At 35.4% G+C, this 14,199-nt stretch overlaps 1 protein-coding gene across 1 annotated transcript in view; it reads left to right on the top strand.

Moving 5' to 3' along the window:
* ACTR3 (actin related protein 3) overlaps window positions 1–14,199 on the top strand; it is a 61,943-nt gene that overhangs the window by 1,102 nt on the left and 46,642 nt on the right. The gene's annotated exons all lie outside the window — the stretch shown is intronic.

Raw genomic sequence — 14,199 nt, 5'->3', positions numbered from 1 at the left:
TGTATAGTTTACTAGGATTTGGAATGAAGAAAATCTGGCCAGTATTTGTGAGGGTTTTTACAAAAGTGGATTATAGAACACCTTCTAGATTAAAACATGTTTTAATTTTCACAAATTCATGCTTATTTGTTTATATGGTGCTTTACAATTTTGAAAGCACCTTTTATTCCCTCAGCAAGCCAGAGGGTAGATGAGTATTTTTGTTCCTGTTTTCTGGGAGAGAAAACCGAGCCCCTCCAGTTAAGTGACTTGCCAAAGGTCACACACAGCAGAGCCTCTACTTGACTATTTTGAAATCATGTTTTCTTAGTACAAGTCCCATTTCTGTTTCTCATCAAACAATATTTTTCATCTGTCTGACTTGACATCTAATTCCCAGCAATTCTCTTTAACTTTTGGTTCCCGCATTTTTTTTCTCTTCAGAATTCATTTTTGTTGTAAAGTGTTTATTTGTTTCCTAGGTGGGGGTACCATCTGTTACACTAATAAGATTTCTTTACCCCAGTGTCCACAATCAGGGTCTGCTCTAATGAGTTTCAGAGGTTACCCTTGTTTAAAGTAGCTGAATTCCTCATAGAGGACTCTTACTTTGAATGTGCACATAAGTAGTTTTGTATTTGAGTTTATCTTTTTCCTAATAAAATCTTTTTTAAGAGTAAATGAATTTTCAATTTCTGTGATATTTTTAGCTTGGATATAATCCTGGTCTTTTTATATTTTTCTTATTTTCTCTGTAATAATTTTTTGGTTATTTTATGCTGGTATAATGAGGCTAAAGTTCACTGTCCTCATATGACCCCATTTTCCAAGGGACTGCCTTGAATTTAATTTGTGTGCCTTGAATTGCAAAAGCATTTAATTTTATTTATTTAAAAAAATTTTTTTTGCAAGCCAATGGTGTTAAGTGGCTTGCCCAAGGCCACACAGCTAGGTAATTATTAAGTGTCTTAGGCCAAATTTGAACTCCAGTCCTCCTGATTGCAGGGATGGTTCTCTACCCACTGTGCTACACCGGCTGTGCTACCTAGCTGCCCCCAAAGCATTTAATTTTAAAAGAAACTTTTCCTTAGAAAACTCACTTATAGCTTGAGTAATTAGGACTAATCATACTTATGATTATGAGATCATGCAAAATCAAGATTTCTATCTTCACATGATTCATGATCCATCATTTCCAGAGGCAGCTCATATAACTTTTGGACAGTTCTAGCAGTTTCAGTCATAATGCTAATTTTTGGCAGCTGTAGATTGAGGTACAACTTTGTATTTTCATCATTATTGGAAAGCTCTGTGTTGAAACTGTCAGCTCAAATCTGCAGTTCCACTGAAACTTAGTTTTTAGGGAATTTCCCTGGAATACTGAGAGACGATGCAGTAGAAGGAGCCATGATTCTGGAAAATGGGGACTTGGGTTCAAAGTTGATCATAGTGCTGTAGTTAATATCAGATGTCCTGGGTTCTAATACCACCTATGGTAGTGTCTGCTTGATTTCTGACAAGTCATTTAACCTCATAGAATTTGAGAGTTGGGACTTTGACCAAATCATATACAAAAGAAATCTATCTCCACATGTTTGACAGATAGTGGATACCTCAAAAATCTGGGGCTGATCAAAATGACCTCTGAAACACTTAAGGGTCCCTTTCAGTCCTAGTTCTATGATCCTATGACCTTTCTACAGTTGTATAGGATGTGTCATGGAATACAGGTTTTCTCAATTCCAAGGCACATTTTTCTGGCCCTTTATATCAGATATTATGAATGTAATTATACTGTTTGATAATGTGTCTGTATACTATTACTGTTTAGTTAATTAACTAAAGAAAATTGTTAGTGGCCTAGTGGAACAAAGTGTGCCTCAGGAGTCTGTCATACCATTTGAGATTTCTTTCTTTGGGTCTTACTCCCCTTGGGGAGTGGAAAACCTTGTTATTTTCACATATTAGTTTTCATATGAGGACAAGACCCTACTGAAATGTGACACAAAACAAACATTTTTGATGACATTCTTTTTAAACAGTTGCTGCCAAGAGCAAATTTCACCTGTTTTGTAATATCTCTGCTAGTGTTAATTTTTATAAGAATTATATTTATCCTGTTTAATAGAATAAAACATACTGAATCAAAACCATCTTTTCCATTATGTCATTTGGGCAAAGCTTGAATCAAGAAAGAGGAAAGAGGATTGTAATGTTATCAGAGAATGAATAATGTTGCTCTCAGAATAGAACCACTTGGAGACTATGTTTCTCTATCTAGGATATAAGTCTAGGGGTCACACTCTGCCTTACTTCACTGTTGACTATCTTGGAAGCTTTGACCTGTTCAGTTTCTTACCTGGGTGGACTCACCCCTTTAGGCAATCTGAAGTCCACCTCCCACAACTTCTGGGAGTTCTCCATATTGTCAGTCAACAAGCATATATGTGGCAGACACTGCTAAGTGCTGGGATACAAAGAAAGGCAAATACAACTTCTGTTTTTTAGGAGTTTAAGGTAGAGACAATATGTAAGTAATTTAGACTTAATTTGGACCCCAGTACCTCAGTTTTGACCCTATTGAAGCTTCAAACCCCAAAACTCAATAGATCCATCAGCTTCAGGCTCTCTAAATAGTAGAGATTACAGACTTGTGCTACCAAGCCCAACTCCTTATTCTTAAAATCATTAAAAATTAAGAATTTTAAGCAGATGCAACTCTCACCTTCTACATTAAGAAATGGCTTCAGGGCTCCAACCAATCTAAAGTTTTATCCATTTTTTTAAACTACCCAGAAAAAACTTAGAGAATTCACTTTGCATAGTAGTAAAATTAAATTTCTGATTTTTTTCATAGTAGATTGAAATTGGAACACAAAAGTATTTTTTATTGAGGCTTACCAAACTACCTAAAATTTGATAAGAATTAAATTCTTAAAATAATAGCATTATGTAAACTTTTAAATTATTTCCTATTTGTATTCAAGTCTCCAACATTTAAACAAAATAAAAACCTTCTAATACTTATTTTAGATGCCATGAGTTTTAACTATGAAAATTTACTTTTTCCTTTTGTCATGACATTTTAAAATGTTTAAAATTGACACTTTAAAATACTCTGTTCAGTATAAAAACAGCTCTGCCTTCTTACTGTGGGACTCTTAATTGTTGGAATAGAAAAAGGTTTTTTTTTTGCTAATGAGTTAAAACTTTTCAAATGTATATAACATGAGCATATGTACATTTCAGAGTAGGGTAAAGCATTAAAGAAACATTCTTAAATGCCCCCCCCCCCTTTTTTTGCCACAGTCTTGTTGCCTACCTGTGGCAGATAATTCATTAGTCATGGAGTGATAATGGCACAATTTGGGAATTCTGAAAAAAAATGCATGTTTTAGACAACTACTTTGATTAAGCCTCAGTGTTCTGTTTTATGAAAGAAATTCTAAAAATCACAAAATCCTTTTTATTATATACAACCCATCACCATCTCGATTAGTCAAAATACAAGTTACTAGTAAACATTGTTATTGAAAGAATGGTTATGTGCTCTCCAAAGAGCTGAAGCATTTGTAGCCCCTGTTTGTTGTTATCATTAAATGTATTACTTTCCCTGAATCTGTGTTGTGTATATCTTTAATTAATAAACATGACTACTGTACTCTGAAACCTACTTAAGGAACTTCTTTTGCAAAATGTTCTAGGTATTATTTTAAAAATTTTTGGTAGTAAGGACTATTAGACTGCAATTTCACCATTTTACTACTTATACTTTATCGAAGCAAAATTATTTTTAAGGGTTTGTTGTCGTAACTTTTTTTTTTAGGTTTTTGCAAGATAAATGGGGTTAAGTGGCTTGCCCAAGGCCAAACAGCTAGGTAATTATTAAGTGTCTGAGACCAGATTTGAACCCAGGTATTCCTGACTCCAGGGCTGTTGCTTTATTACTGCGCCACCTAGCTGCCCCGTTGTCTTAACTTTTTGACATTTAATTTGACATTATTCAAGTAATGTTTTCATGATACATTCTGGGAAATTATGCAATGTTTTGGGCCTTGGTATTTTAGAGATGTGAATCCTCAGAATAGCTATTACTGTGACCCACTATTTAGCTTTCTTTTGTGAGGTTTTGTTAATAAAAGAATGGAATTATGGGCAAATTTTTTAAATTGATAAGTTTTAGAATTTAGTTTTTCTGAAACTTGGTATTTGCAAATGATTAAAAAACTTTGTGCTTGTGCAGCTGGCAAAAATGACATTAATTTTTTTTTTTTTGCAAGGCAAATGGGGTTAAGTGGCTTGCCCAAGGCCACACAGCTAGGTAATTATTAAGTGTCTGAGGCCAGATTTGAACTCAGGTACTCCTGACTCCAAGGCCAGTGCTTTATCCACTCCACCACCTAGCCGCCCCTAAAAATGACATTAATTGAATCCACTGTCTATGCTTTATGTTGCTAATTGCTCTAAAGAATTAAAATGTACCTAATGACACTTTTCTCTTGAAATTACAATCATAATGGGAAGATAAGACTTACACATAATGCTATGTGAGAAATTCTCTCTTGCTGAAATGTTTACCAAGATAATTATTGCAGGGATTAGGAAGGGAGAAGTAGAGGTATAGCTAGGGCAGATTTCCTGATAGGGGAGTGATTTGGATTGTGTCTTGAAGGACTTGGGTACTTTTAAATTCAAAGGAAAATTGTGAACAAAGATAAGGTAGAAAAGAATAGGTCTCTTCCCAGTGAGGGAACCAACTCATAAGAAGTGTATATATTGTTGGAATGCTGTAAGGGTTATTGAAGGTTCTGGTTACCAGACTGAAGATTTGAGTTTGATCTTGTGTGGGGACCTAAATATTCTTGAGAGGACAGTTGGCATTATGAAAGTGGAGTTTCAGGAGGTGTAATATGACAGAACTGTGTAGGATAGATTGGATGGGATTAAGGTTGGATGAGGGAAGAGAGAGAGAGAGAGAGAGAGAGAGACACATAGGTATTCACGGTATTTCAGAGAGATCACAGAAGAAAGGTCTAGTTAATTTAGTGGTAAAGGAAATAGAAAAGGAATAAATCTATCTGGCAGATGTCTTAAGGCTAAAAATAAGTAGTGCTTGATGGGTTGTATATAGTAAAAAGGATTTTGTGATTTTAGAATTTCTTTCTTTTGCAGAACAGAACACTGAGGCTTAATCAAAGTAGTTGCCAGGATTTAGAGCCTGGATAAATTAGCAGATAGAATGAAATAATTTGAGAAACAAATTATAAAGTTTGTGATCATATATGTGCCAAGAGACCTTAGATGAAAGTTTAACCTTGCTGATAATATAATACTTCCTCTCAAATGCTAGTTGGGCCCGAATTTCTATCTCACCTACTAAAAGATTTAGAAGATCTAAAAATTGGAATTCAAAAAGGTGTGTGCTATCCTCATTGGATTCGGAATATTAGTAACTGACTCAATATAGAGAAACTAGGAACCAGTTTTTTTCCCAGTACCTAGCAGACTATAAAAAACATGATGAACTCATTTAATAGTAAGAATCTCTTTATAATAAAAACAATTTTGGAAGTGTCTTGTAGAACTCTTATGAGAGAATTTTACCTTCAATTTCCTGAAAGTCCAGAAATGGAATTATTGATACAGACTATAGTCAGAAACATGAGGACGAGAATACATTCTTTTAAAAAAAATATTTATTTAAGGCAGTGGGGTTAAATGACTTGCCCAAGGTCACACAGCTAAGCAATTATTAAAAGTGTCTGAGGCTGCATTTGAACTCAGGTCCTTCTGACCTCAGGGCCGGTGCTCTATCCACTGCACTACCTAGCTGCCCCAAGAATATCTTCTTAATAAATCAAGTATATGTGAAGATCAGTGAAATTCCTGGATTATTTGTTTTACTTTAAATTTATTTCTTCCAGGCAATATAATCCAATAGACCTTTCATTTGATCTCACGTGTTTCCTTTCTCCAATGATGTATATTGCAGCTTATCCTAAATGATTTTTGTCATTGTCTTTCTGAGATACTCATTAGAACATCAGAATCTGTTCTAGATCATTTAATAGTACAGAGTTGCCAGTGACATAATAAGGTTTAACACCTGTTATTCTTTTTAGCTACATAATAACTGGCCAACCCTCTCAGTCTCCTTTTCCTGGATGGTTTATGACACTTACGTATAAACTGCTGTTGATAATATAATGTTACCACCTTAGACATAATGTTGAAGAAAACACTGGTCTTGAAAATTAGGGATTTGCATTGGAAAGCACCCTGTCTCAAGTATTTGCCCATTCCAGTCTATCAGCTGGTTTAGGTCTGGCTATGTCCTCTCTCTACTCAATAATTCCAGTAACTCTCTATTACTGTATCTTCAGATATAAAAGTTTTTCTTTGCATTTACAACTCATTTTAAACTGACTACTTTATACCTTTCCAATCTTATGATTTTTTTTTTCCCTCTTCAGGCAGTTGGTAATCCGGCTACACTAATCTATACATATTCTTCACACATGTTAGAGCCATCTCCTCCTGTCCTTGTATCTTTGTACAGCTTCCCTTTGCTTGGAATTCCTTCCTTCCTTACATACTCCTCTTATTTTTCCTGGCCTCCTTCAAATTCTTGCTCAAATCCCATCTTCTGCAGGAGGCCTTTCCATGAAGGACATCAACCTTCTTCCCATTTCTCCAAATTCAAAACCTTAGGGTTCATCCTTTGACTTTTCACTATTTCTGCCTCCCCCCCCGCCTTTCTTTTTCCCCTCCCCACCCAAGTCTGTTGCCAAAGCCTGTAAATTTCATCTTTTCAACATCTCTAAGCCCTTTTTTTCCCTTCTGACAATGCTTCCACTCTGGTACATGCCCTCGTGCCTGGATTATTCCCAGTAACCTGATGGTGGCATCTGCCTGCCTCAAGTCTCTCCCTACTTCACACCATAATCCATTAACTACCAAAGGGTTTTTTTTTTTTACTAAAAAGCAGGTCTATCTAATTGTCTTCCCCCCCCCCAAAAAAAAACCAAACAAAACCAAAAAAAGCCCCGAACCTCTAATACAAAATACTGTTTGTCAGAGCCTTTCATATTTTAGTCTTTACCTGTCTTTTTAGTCTTCTTACCCCTATTTCCCCATCATGTATTTTTTGATTCAGGGAAACTAGCCTTCTTGCTGTTTCATGTCCTCATATCTCTTTCCTCCAGGCATTTTTTTATGTCTGTTCCCTGTGACTGTAGTGCTTTCCCTCCTTATCTCTGCTTATTGGTTTCCATGGCTTCCTTTAAATCTCAACTAAAATCCTATTTCCCCCCACCCCTTCTTATTTTTAGTCCTTTCCCTCTCCAAATTTGTTCATATTTATCCTGTATATAATAGCTTGTTTGTACATATTTATTTGCTTGTTGCCTTCACCATTAGATTATGGGCTCTTGGAGGATAAGGACTGTCTTTTTCTTCATTTTGTATCCTTAGCACTTAACACAATGCCTGGAACTAGTGGACATTTAAATGATGGTTGACCATTTGATTTTTCTTGAATGGATTGTTAAATTATCTCTTTTGAATTATATATGTGTGATGCATGCTCCTCCAGGATCCATTTGACTCAACCAAATATGGTAGTGGTGAAAGGGGAGAGAAGGTTCAGAATAAGTTGTGTGTGAAACATGAAGCATCTATAATGTGCAGAAAGGCACAGGCAAGGTATCTTTTTTTCCCCCTAGATATGGCTAGACAGTCACTTTGCAGCATAATGTATAAAGGGGAGTGATAGGAGGTAAGTCTTGAAAAGTAAATTAGAGCTAGATTGTGAAGGGCTTTAAATGTCACATGGGATTTCACATGTTATTCTAGAGGCAATGTAAGTCATTGAAATTTCTTAAGAGAAGAATGACAAATCAAGTATTTTGACTTCTTTGTAGAGGATATATTGGTGATGATTGAGAAGTGGAGCAAAGAGTTCATTTAGGACGCTTTTGTAATAGGGCTGGTATGAGCACTTGAACTAGGATGGTGCCCATAAATAGAGAAAGGGGAGGGAGCTAGAAGATTTGACAACTCATGTGAATGTGCTGTCAGGGAGAGTGAAGACACACGTCTTTCATCCTTTAGGATTTGGGGTTTACTCTGCATTTTATTTTAATTCATTGAATATTTAAATGTGAATTCTGCACAGATTAATGATGAACAGTAACACCTCCCTCAAGAAAGTTGGAAGAATGTGGCACCTACTGGGTGCTTTAACAAATATTCCACAATAGAGGGAAGATGTGAAAGATTGGGGAAGGCAGAATAACTTCCAGTTAGAGGGAGGAGAGTTAAAGAAGAGGAATATTTTTCAGTTTTGATTCCATAACTATGAAAATCTATCTATATAACATTTATAAAGTTAATGTTTCAGCAAAGATAATGCTATAAGACTCTTCCTCTCAATTTAAGAAATAGTTTATGAATATAATTACAGAAATAGTAATATAGCAAATGTGGAAAAAATGTTTTGTATTTTTCCTAAAAATGAACTTTATAATAGCATCTAGCACAATGAAAGGTATTAAAATATCATTTACTGTATATGTAAATTGTGAACTTTGAGTCAGTGAATTGTAGATATAACTAATAGTAAATAGAATTATAAGTTTTCAGAGCTAGAAGGAAGCTTAGACATAATTGCTCCAATCTTATTTCAGAGATATAAAAAGGCATAGAAATAAGATGTTTTTTAATGTAATTTCTTCAAGATAGCTTTGGTTTAATACTAATTTTTTCAGATTTTTTTCTAATCATTTGTTACTCTTAACATAAACTTTTAATTTTATAGTACTTGAAGTTTTTGCCTGGGTTAGTTGGTGCTATTACATTTAGAAAAAGGAAAGTTGGTTGAAGCTCAGCATGATATGTTTGAAATTCTGGATTTTATATCCGTTGTAATACAGAAGCATACTGTATGGTGTAAATAAAAAATGAATGTTGAACTCCCAGAAGACTTGGTAATAAGAAAAGCAGCATTCTGTGGATTCCAGGACAGACTTCTTTAAAAATAAACATGATATTCAGACAAATGTACTATTTATCTCAGGAATTTAAGTATTAGCATTTTTTTTTATAAATTGGAATTTTTTCACCCTACATTTCTTCTTAGGCAATTTTCAAAATAGTGTATGAAAATTTCAAGGTTATCTAAAATTGGCATCACTTTTATATGTAGTTACTTTCTATATTCCTAAAAACAATTAAAATTGTAGACCAAATGTGTAACGAGTGACTGTCCATTTTGGAAAATTATTTTTAAAAATCTCATTATCTTTAGACCTAGTTTTAGTATAAATATAGAACATGTAGGGACCATACTCATTACTAGGTTAATTCTTAGGAATTTTGATTTCCTGTGTTATTAGGATAGTTTTGCCCAGCTTAAATATTGAGAAGTTATTGTTCAACTAAATATTAATTAAATTGGCTGTTGTTAGTTGTTAATGCTGTAATTACTACTACTAATATAATAAAGGCTATTTAAAAAGAAGCTGTTTGAATGAAGAAAGTCAACACCTTTAATTTTGATCTGAATTTTTTTGCCTTTTGAAGCGATTTATTAATTCCTAGCTACAAATTCCTATGGTCTTAAAGGAATTTAGTCGCCCTCCATAATAAGACTAATGTTGGTTCTTCCCCCTTCTGGGAAAATCTGATCTTAACAAGTGAGTTTTCTCTTCAGATCGTCCACTTTGGAGACATAGATCCGCATGGCATCCACCTTGGACATCCCTTTGCGGCAGTTCCCATGCTTCCCACTCTATCAGTGACCTCTGGGCAGGGGATGTTGACGTCCCCGATGGTGGCCTGCTTGTAGTAGCTGTACACCACCAGCTTCTCCTCATCGGACACCGGTCCGGTCAGACTCCTCGGCGGACGGTCCGGGCCGGCAGGGGGCGCTGTGGGCGGGGAGGGCAGGGGCAGGGGCGGGGGAGGGGAGCCCCTCTAGGCCGCGGTGGGTCTCGTTGGTCGGGCGGAGGGGGCGGCGCAGCGCTGGGGCTGGGGCCGGCACTCCTGAATTTTTTTTTTCATTCATCTCAAGTGAACGATATAGAAAAAGCTTATAAAGACAGAATAACATTGACTAGTACTTCAATTCTTTAAGGATATGTCACTGTGATTTCTTACCACTCATTGTAGCTCCTTTATTTATTGCTGTCTGGAATTGGATAAAAAAAGAGTCTATTGGGTGAAATTGGCAATGTTTTCGATATACAGAACCGAATACTCTGTTCTGGAGTACTGTGGGATTTTGGTTGACTTTTCCATGGTTGTCTAAAGGATTATTATAGTATCAAAGACCTATCAGAGATAAGAGAAACTTAATAATTTTTAATCATGGAATTTGGGGTGGCTAATTGAAAAAAATAGTTTGATGTGATTATTACTAAGGACTTTTGGGAGTATAATACTCATTTTTGATTTGCATAATGACAATATCCTTTAATACAGATGATATATTATACAAAATGTATCATGCTGGGTTTCAACCAAGATTTCTAAGTAACTTTTTGCCTTTATTGAAATTTTATTTAATTTTTCCAATTACATGCAAAAGTAGTTTTTATCATTTATCCTTTTGCAAGTTTATTATGAGTTCCGCATTTTTCTATCACCCACTCTTCTGTCCCTCCTCCTCATAGTAGTGGTAAAAGTTGGTACAACTGTGTTTAACATAATTCCACCTTAGTCATATTGTGAAAGAGGAATTAGAATTAAAGGGAAAAACCATGAGAGAGAAAGGAAAAATATAATAGAAGTTTTTAAAAAAGGGAACAAAGTATGCTTTGCTCTGCATTCTCTGGATGTGGATGGCATTTTCCTTAATGTGTCTCTAAGGATTGCCCCCCAAGTAACTTTTAAAATATAAATTCTTTAACATGAACTTTGAATGGTTCTGTAGGGTCAGGTTTTATTAACACATAGATTCTCTGTTGGATGCTTTTATTTTTATGGTCTACTAGATAGGAGGCAAGTTAAAAGAGAAAAGAGAAGAGCAGTATTTTCCTTTTCCAAGAGAATTTGTCATTGTGGTTTAAGATTAGAGAGAAAACATGATTAGGTTAATTACATGTTGGAAATTAGGTTAAAGTTGAAATCAGAAGTCCCAGCTCTGACGATGCTTGTATGATTTTTGGGCAAGTTATTCACCTCTCCAGGACTCAATTGCCTCATCTGTAAAATGATGGTGGTTGACCTCCAAGGTCCATTCTTGTTTTGAATCTCTGATTCTATGATTAATTGGAAATATTCATACATTTCATTGTTACCTTTCAAATCAGTGTTATTATCACTGATTCAGAGGTTTTGGTTATAGGTGATAGAAATGATAATTTTTTTTCTAGTTTGATAGGATTGAAAATTGGAATTACAGGCAATTACCAGTGACTTCTGGGTCAGGTGACCTAACAGGATTCTCAGGACCTTGCAATTTAGGAGTTGTACATAAAAGATAACACAATTTCAACACTTTAGGACACTAAGCATGCTAATGAAGTATAGGAAGTTGTTACCTGAAAAATAATAATAGTTTCTAATGCCTTTTATCAAGTGGGTTGGGAGGAGGTGGCAGCTTCTTGATGGTGTAGAGAAATTCTGGGCTCAAAAGGATGAGGGAGAAACATAGAGGAGAAAAAAAACAACTTGGAGGAACTGAATATGTTGAGAGTAGGGTATTTCCAATTTTTGTTTCAAATTTAACAAGCATTAACCTGCAAATGTACTGGACACTTGAAACTGAGGATGCAAGGACCACATTTAAACATTGTTTAAGGTACTTAAGATTCTAAGGGAGGAGACATATATAGATAGGTATGTATAAGATTCATTCTTCCTGAATAGAAACATCCAAATGAGAAAGCTAGATGAGTGGATAGAGCACTGGATTAAAATGAGGAAACCTTAAGAATCCAATCTCAATTTTTGGCTGTGGGCCCTGATCCTTTTTGTGCCTCAGTCTCAGTTTCCTCATCTGTAAAATGAGAATAATACCATTTGCCTTATAGAGAAACAAGATAATATATGTAAAATGTTCTACAAACTTCATAGCACTATATAATGTTATTATTTCATTATTATTGTGTGACCTTAGTGGAGATGATTTAAGTAGCTGGGATAAAAGGGAAACTCAAGAGTGGAGGGGAGAAACTACAAGCAAGATTGTAAAAAAGACGATTCTTTTTTTTTTTAGATTTTATTTATTTTGAGTTTTACAATGGAACATTTCATTGTGGGGAGCAGTGCATTTTAGAAGGTAAGAAAGGCTGGAGAAGGTGGGGATACAGCATTCTAAGTTTAGAGCAGTAATAGTTACTGGATAGAGACAGTGCTCTGGGTGTAGAGAGTTAGGCTTTTAATCAGGAAGACCTGAGTTCAGTTCCTACCTCTCTGACACATAGTGACTTTGTGAAAGCTAGTCATTTAATTTCTTTTTTTTAAATTTAAGGCAAAGGTTAAGTGACTTGCCCAAGGTCACGTAGCTAGGCAATTATTAAGTGTCTGAGGCCAGATTTGAACTTAGGTACTCTTGACTCCAGGGCTGGTACTCTATCCACCAGTCATTTAATTTGTCAGTGCAAGAGATAGCTGTTTACGATTGAAGCTGCAGATCTGCATTAGTAGATGAAGTCACTGTTCTAGTTTTAAAAAAGAAAGACATTAATTGGGGAAGGGGATCTTAGGTTATTAATATGGCATAGCCAGGACAAATTGAGAATTTATAAACTTTTACCTTTTGCACAGGAAATGTCATTCCCCTTTGTTTCAGGACCCAGATTTTAGTTGGACATGATATCTATTTAAAATTTCCCTGACCAATAGAATTTTTTTTTTCTTTTCTTTTTTTTTAAGCTTTTTCAGGGCAATGGGGTTAAGTGGCTTGCCCAAGGCTAGGTAATTATTAAGTGTCTGAGGTCGGACTTGAACCCAGGTACTCCTGACTCCCAAGTCTGGTGCTCTATTCACTGCACCACCTAGCTGCCCCTTGACCAATATAATTTCACAGTTATATGTATAATATATCATAATTAATTTTGCACTAAACCAGGATTTTTTTCTGTGAGAAAGGACTTTCAATCAACTCTAGAAACTGGACTCATTTTAGCCCCTGTGTACACAATTGGAGTTTTAGTTTATTCCTTCAGTTTTACAGTATCATAGAGAAATATTAAATATTTTATTCATTGCACAGTGTCCCTATTTGTAACTTTTTGTAGCTATTCCTTGCAAGACAGTTATCAAATCACCTCTTGTGGTATAGTGGATAGAGTCAGGAGGATAGAAGTTCGAATCCAATCTCAGACACTTGACACTTAACTAGTTGTGGGACCTTGGGCAAGTCACTTTACCTGATCCAGTTGTCCTGATTCCCATATTTGGCCACTGTACTCAGATGGCTCTGGAGGAGAAAGTGAGACTGGTAACATAGCATAGCACTCCCACACTAAAATCAATTCACATGCTTGTCATGGCATCACCTCCCTTAATCTTATGATGGTCTTTTTTTGAGAATGAAGGACAAACATCATTGAACTTGGAGCCAAGAGATACTGAGTCCTTGGACAAGTCAGATCTCTCAGCTTCAGTTTTCTCATTTATAAAATGGGGGAGGGCATGTATGTGTGTGGGATGCAATAATAATATTCTAAAGTTGTGAGGATAAAATTATGTATTTGTCAAGTACTTTACCTTTAAGTGCTATATATAAATGCTAACTATTATTGTTATTATCAAAACTTATTCCACTTAGCCTTTGAAAGACATTAGGAGTATTTATTGATATCCCTTTTAACTCTGAAATTCTGGTGAAAGTAATGGGAAATAGGGGAATGAACTCCCAACTATCTCAACATCACTATTCTTAAGACTCTTGAAAAGTCAGGGTCTGGCTAGGCGTTTGGGAGGTTAAGGCTCTTAACTCCTCAGCACTTGTAAAAAAAAAAAGTGTTATATGTTATTCTTTCCACTTGCTGGTAGTGTATGACTTAACATTTTTCCATTCTTCTGTTCCTTTATTAGATAGATTATAATTTCCTGAGATATTAACAGTATAGTTTTTTGAAGGGATAAACATTTTCAGAACTTCTGAGAGTTATGTCCATAAAGATCTTAATCCATATGTAAAAAAGATTCCTGAGAGAAAAAGTTTTTTCCTATTTTTCTGTCATGTATTATCTGCCTCCCTCAACCTTG

Source organism: Macrotis lagotis, chromosome 1 (genome assembly GCF_037893015.1).
Source record: "Macrotis lagotis isolate mMagLag1 chromosome 1, bilby.v1.9.chrom.fasta, whole genome shotgun sequence".
Classification (NCBI taxonomy): domain Eukaryota; kingdom Metazoa; phylum Chordata; class Mammalia; order Peramelemorphia; family Peramelidae; genus Macrotis; species Macrotis lagotis.
This window is presented reverse-complemented; position numbering and strand designations above follow the sequence as displayed.